Source organism: Pogona vitticeps, chromosome 3 (assembly GCF_051106095.1).
Source record: "Pogona vitticeps strain Pit_001003342236 chromosome 3, PviZW2.1, whole genome shotgun sequence".
Lineage (NCBI taxonomy): Eukaryota > Metazoa > Chordata > Lepidosauria > Squamata > Agamidae > Pogona > Pogona vitticeps.
This window is the reverse complement of record NC_135785.1, coordinates 43,891,003-43,897,835: the sequence shown is the minus strand read 5'-3', so window position 1 is coordinate 43,897,835 and position 6,833 is coordinate 43,891,003. Positions and strand designations below refer to the sequence as shown.

The window sequence follows — 6,833 nt, the reverse complement described above, 5'->3', positions numbered from 1 at the left end:
GTGCCACATTTCCAGTTGCCATTCTGGCTGGAGAGATGCTATGTGGGATGAAGTAGGATACCAAATGAGAACACGTAGAGATGTTTGTAGAAGCATTCAGTAAGAGGGTATAAGAAAAGACAGTGTTTTATTTAAACTACCTGAAGAGCAGAAAAGTCTAATTAAGTCCTTTTCAGGATCAGATTTCTGGCAACACATTTGCCAAACTCAAGGCCAAGGTGGGGAAGAGGGGGCAATATGATATCTTCTACCTCATGGCACAACCTTTGCACTACTGATTATGACAAGAATGAGCTCCCTTTCCACAGCGAGAAATGCTCACTGTGACTGTTCTCCAGTCAGGTTTAATAACCAGTGGAGCAAAAAAAACCCATTTCGGCTGAGGGGCCTAGCGCCGAGGGAGGTCCAGAAAGAAATAACAAGGAGTAGGGCCTTCTCGGCAGTGGCCCCTCACTTTTGGAATAACTTGCCAGTGGAGATGCCTGGCTCCCTCTCGGGGTGTTTTCAGGAATAAACTTAAAACCTGGCTATTTGGGCAGGCTTTCCCTCTTGCCATATCTTAACTGCCATATCTTAATTACTTATACTTCACCATCTTGGACTTATATGTTTGTGGTTTTATTGTTTTTAAATTTGTAAACTGCCCAGAGTACACCCTTAGTCTAGATGGGTGGGATAGAAATCTAATAAATAAATAAATTTCCACACCATTAATTTCATTCCTGATTACCTACCTTAGTCACCTTAATCTGCATTCAAATGAAACGGTAACCTGATGGACAATGTGCTGGCATTTATTGTGGAAGACCATTGTCTTGTTATTACCTGTAACATGGCTGTTCTTAGAACAGAAGCCACCTGTAGAGGAATGAAAGCCTTCTTTGAAACAAGTGTCAACATGTTACTTCCTGAGAAGAAGTTGGACAAATCACTAAAATTTGTCTCCATTATACATTTGTTATTAGTTTCTTCCCACAAAAGACGCAAATAACTTTCACAATGGGCTACACTCCACCCATCCCTGACCTTGGGATGGTCATTCATGCTTAGCTGAACCTACTTCGCAGGAATGTTGCATTTAAAGCGATTAACCCTTATATAACCCACCTTAAATTCCTTCAAGGATGTACAAGTGAGTTTGTGAGCGATCTCAAGTTTGCATGGTGACAATATTCACAAATGTGTTGATTTTTTCCTGTTCTTCCATGGGGAACGGGTTCTGGTTAAAGTCTCTAGAATATTTTAAACTATAACATATATCTGTTGAAGTATTTGTTGTTGTTCAGTCGTTAAGTTATGTCCAACTCTTCGTGACCCCATGGACCAGAGCACGTCAGGCCCTCCTGTCTTCTGTTGAAGAACCAGAGTGTGACTAATAACCCAAACCTGGATTAGGCTGGATCATGCTAAATAAGGTTGATTTGAGGTGTGGTATGTTGTTTGGGATGATTCTTGCATGCAAGGACTGACTGCACCGCACCTCAAGCAATCCTATTTGGCCCTTTCCTCCCTTTAAATGGAAAGGGGAAAAAAGAAAAAGAAAATATAATTTTAAAAATCCTCTTCCTTGTCCTTTCCTGTGTCCTCCTCCATGCTTCTCTTAAGTCACTTCACAATGGTGGGAGACTGAAACCTTCTTCTTGCTCCCCTATGGGAGATGGAAACAGAGGAAGCTTTTAAATGTTTTTCTTCTAAGTGGTGTATTGCATCAGAATTGCCATAGTGCTTTTAAAAAGCCCCTTTGCTTTCTGTCTCTCCCCCTCTGTAGGGTAGCGGGAGGAAGCGTTCAGTCTCCTGATATCATTGAGTGCCTTAAGCAAAGGGAGAGTTTAAGACATTTGCTTTGGCTTAGTCCCCATGATCACACATGCTGAAACCAAACCAAAGACAGAAACCAAAAAAAACACCAGTAGTCCTTTAAGCACCCAAAAAGGTATAAGTAGGCAAAGATAAGAGACAGCCTGGTTTGTCATGTCCTGCCCATTGTGTGGTTGCTGGGAAAAGGAGTGAACCAACCAATCCCCAAAGTGGACCAAACTGCAGGACTAATGCCCATCCGATAGCAGTCAGTAAGTGAGGCAACAATAACTATTATATTATTTTAAAGTATACTAACTTGGGGCCTGTCCACACTGTGAAATTTAGTGTGATCCCATCTGTGTTTAAAAGGTCCCTATCTTCAGTGCAATCTATTTTAACTCTTAGTACCTGTCCACAAAGGCAGAACAAAGAACTATTTAGTACCTCAATGAATTATCCACAAAAGATTGCATGCCCTAGCCTTGTGACAGAAAGATGTAGGCCAGCTCTTAAAGGGGAAGGATGGCTCATTATAAGTAGAAACACATGTGGACAAGATCTTTTTTTAAATGCCATACAGTGCTATCGGGGAACCATATACCATAACTGGTGGGGGGTAGGATTTCTATAGCATGTCATATTTTTTCTGCAACCTATGTTTGCTATGAACATGTTTATGAGTAATCTTGTGAGAAAGACCAGATGATTCATAAACATGTTTGAACTTGCTTTTGGGTTCAAATGTAGATTGCAAAGAAAATGTGAAATGGCATAGAAATTCTCCTCCTAATCATAACTATATGCCAGTGTGGAGAGGTTCTCTATTTAGAGCCAAACAAGACTTAAGGTTAAATGTGCATTCTGATGCAGAATGGAGAGGAGAGCTCAATTCCCCCTTTCCTTATAGTTAGTTACAAGACATCCCCTCATGATGCTAGTTGCCTTTTTTTTAAAAGGCATTTAAATAGGCACAGCAGCTGCAAGGACTCCTGGCAAGCCAAAGCATATGTTCTACCTGATGGCAACAGTCTATGAGTACCAGTTTCTTGTACCTCAAATCTGAAACCCATCAACAATCACCTCTTCTAGGACACCCTGCCATCACCACCCAAGGGACCTCCACTGGCACCCTATATTCATTGCCACATGTTAATGAAGGTTAGAACTTTTTTCGTTTGATTTCATTCATAATGCTGTTACCATGCTGTGGGATTAGAAGAATCTGTGCTGAGACAGTTATTTACAGTTCACTGAGCTGAGTCCAAATGTTCCCATTAAGAAATAAACAAAGCAGCAAATTGAGGACAAGGGGACTGTGACAACAATTTGAAGGTCTGACCTAGAATATGGAATGAAACCTCAGAATGAGTTTCCAACCCGTTACATAGCACTGTTTTCAGCAGGCCTGGTGCCATAAAGGTTATCTATAATTAAAACCAGCTGGAGAGATTTGCCCTTTGAGGCACAGAATAAAATGGCAGTTTGTTCCACATGCAGGCTTTGACCAGACTGATTGCTGAAGCTGATTTCAACAGCAAAGATGGGACAGGAATGTTTACCACAACTAAGGACAACAAGCTAGTTTAGGGTCAGTAGGGCAGGCTACGTAGCACCCACAACTCTGTCCTATAACGCCTCATTCCTGCCTTCAGCCACATTCGCCACCCAAAGAGGTTTCCTCACTATGCCTAAAGACAGGGATAGCTCTGAATAACTAACTGTCACGGATAAGATCAAAACTAGCTAAAAAGATTAAGAAGATGTACTGTATCAGACTGCCCCTAGGGCTGAAGGCAATCAGGGATAGGGCAACTCGCCAAACAGATACTTGTTAATCCATGATTCCCCCCACCTTCACACCTATTGGTATTCTTCTGCATAGCCCTAAAGTGCCCCAGAAGAAGGAAATGGTAAATCAAGATAAGACTAAGTGTTGTATACAGTACCTAGAAAAGCCTGGAAAGGATCACCAAAACTCAGATAGAGTTGATGCCATATGATTAATATTATTAAAAGGAGGGGGGGGTTAACTAGCAGAAACCAGAAAATAGCAGGATTGCTTCTAGAGAAGGCTTTTCTTGTGAAAGCACTCTGTTTAGTTGACTGAATTTTACAGAGGATCCAGAATTGTTTGGCTGCTGGAAAGAATGAAACCCTACGTTAGGGGAAGGGGGTTCATTCTTTACAGCAACCCTTTCCCTCTGGTGTGGCTACAAACTGTGAAATCCAGTAACAGTAAGCTTGCAAGATGGACAGGGAACCTGCAAGACTTTGCCTTTGTAATCCACAGCGTCAAAGGGACTCAGAGCATGGATGCTGATACCTTGCCTCGAAGGCCAGGTGGATAAACAAAGTTTGTAATGTGGTATTACATGTTTTGCTTGCGTATAGTTATGGAAAATAATTAAAATGCCAAGTTTGGATGGGAATGGACTGATATGTGTATACAGAGGGGAAATAATAATGGTGAGTATTGTTATTAATGAAAAGGTAATGTGATTTGTATTGATGTGAGTAGTGCAAATGTTTATAATTGCATTGATTGTTTTAAACGCTTAAAGTAATAGGTTTGATCTGGTAAACATATTAAGAGAGAGAAAACTAGTATAAGTTATATATAAGTATATGGTAAATGTAATGTGTTATATGTTAACATATGATGTATTATTTAGGACATTACTGATAAGCATGTTATTATGATGGTAAGTGTTTTGTATATAATGTTCCCTGTATGTTCCATTGGTCATAAGGGTAAACTAAGGTTTTCCCTCATGAAACAAACTTTTTTAAAGGGGGACGAATGTGATGATCGCCCCACATCACTCATGCTATTCATAGTCATGAGCTGATTTGCATGGGCCTATGGGAGGGCTGGAGAGGTGGAGTCAGCAGCTATATGAAGGTTTGGTGGGAGAAGGAGGAGTCTGATAGAGAAACAGATAGAGATTGGGATGAGATCCAGAGAGAGATAAGGGCTGGTTAGTCAGAGCTGGAGGGAACAGATACAGAGTGATAAGACTGGTTAAGAAAATAGGTGGAGAAGGTGGTAATGATATTGCAAAAGAAAAGTATGTACTGAGAGAACTGTTAATGATTTGCTTGTGTATAATGTTTATCTGAAGAACTTCTGTTATTATTAAATCTGCTTCACTTCAATAAATAAGTTCCGTTTGTATTCATAAGACAAGTATTCTGACAAACGTCATTTATATTGTGGATTGAGGTAATCCACTGGTGGCAGCGAGAGGAAAACATGACGTGAGCCTTTGTGAGGGCAAAACACGCAGGTGCCACAAGGGTGAACGCCACACAGCTGTTGCCTGAGGCCTGTTTCTTGTGCATTACACAATTGCAGAAGGACGATCGTGTAACCAGTCTCCCCTCCTCAGTCCAGCAAACTCTCTTTTGCATGCCCAGTCTTTCATTTATTTATTTATTTATTTAGTTAGTTAGTTAGTTAGTTAGTTAGCTAGTTAGCTAGTTAGCTAGTTAGCTAGTTAGCTAGTTAGGACCACTCTAGGCGGCGAAAAGCATAAAAATAGGACAATAAATATATATAAAACAATTTTACATAAAGATAGACATTTCAAAAACTGGGAGCAAACAATGGGGAAGGGAGAAAGAAGGGCATCAGGGATTGACTGGAGGGAAGGCCTGCCGAAACATCCATTAATTATGAGACTGGGTTGTGCAACTGTTTGCCTGATCAGTTATGTGACAAGTGTATCTGTCAAAACAAGGGAATGCTTACACAATTTCCCACACATTCTGAACTGGATACTGGCCTATATATCCCAGCACACAACCCTTGGTTTAATTTGATACCCACATATATGTAGTTCACTTTCATTCAGCATGTAATCTCATAACTTGAAGTTAGTCTGCCTGCACAACAACAACATACTGACAGGTTTTTAGAGCTTTTCGTCCTTCTCTAATCCCCCCAGCCCCAGTGTGCTGAATTGTTTTGGCAAAAGCCAGCAGACTTTTCTGACATTCTGGTCAGTCTTATTAACAGTATTACCCAACTATGTCTTTTATTTCCAGTTCTGAGTTTCTTCCCTTTTATGACTTAATAGCACTTAATAGTGGCATGATTTGTATAACTTTGACTTAAAGGTGCCACATAACATTTTGTTGCTTTGGCTGCAGCATTTTAACATAGCTCCCAATTTTGAAACTTCTTTTTTAGTATTCCTTGCAGTCATGTCAGAATGCCAGATGGTGCTATTTATTGCTGGCTCTTTAGCACATCAGTCTCAGGGTTCACAAGCCAGTGAGCTACAGGTCTTCATTGCTATGCAACAATTTAGCCTAGGAAGAGTTTAGGATAAAATTATTATAATTTGGTCTGGAATTTTCTCAGAATCGTTTTTTAATTTAACTATGTGGCAGCTGGGTCAAGGTAACCAAAATTTAGCACAGAGTACAGAGAACTTCCGATTGCCACTCTATGGTTAACCACACTGTGACCTACTTTATGCTGCATGCTTTTCCCATATCCATAGTCCATGAAAGATGCATGCTAGGTGTAGTGAAATATGCCAATGATCACAGATTCGACAGTAAGTGTCCACATATTGCCCTCTGGATGCACAAGCAGTGGTTTTGAACATATTCACAATAAGATTCACTTGATATCATTATTATAAAAATCTGAAAACTCACATTAACATTTTCTGTCACATTATATGTATACATAACAGCTATTTTTTCTTGCAGTGAGGAGGAGGATTATAGGTGCATGAGTAGGATCCTTTGAAAAGCCACATTATTTAATTTTATTTATATGAATAGTTTCCATCTTGCCTTTGTAGATCAAAGCATCATAATGATGGCTCATAGGAAAGAATTATTATATTACAAATCATAAAATACAAGATAACGGCCAAAATCCTATTGAGCAGTTATGCAAATGGCATCACTTTTGGAAGGGAACTGCAGCTAAGTTAAGAAAAATCTGTTGCACACTAAGTTGCATGATGGCTCCTCTGGAGATTTCTTTATTATTATTATTATTATTATTATTATTA

General features: G+C 39.8%; 1 long non-coding RNA gene across 1 annotated transcript in view; it reads left to right on the top strand.

The window, feature by feature from the left end:
* Positions 1–853: 853 nt before the first annotated feature.
* The window catches only part of LOC140706009 (uncharacterized), a 17,670-nt gene continuing 11,690 nt past the window's right edge, over positions 854–6,833 (top strand). The window contains exons 1-2 of the long non-coding RNA XR_012085685.2: positions 854–2,069; positions 2,890–2,958. This is a non-coding gene — a long non-coding RNA (uncharacterized LOC140706009). The remainder of the gene's footprint in view (positions 2,070–2,889; positions 2,959–6,833) is intronic.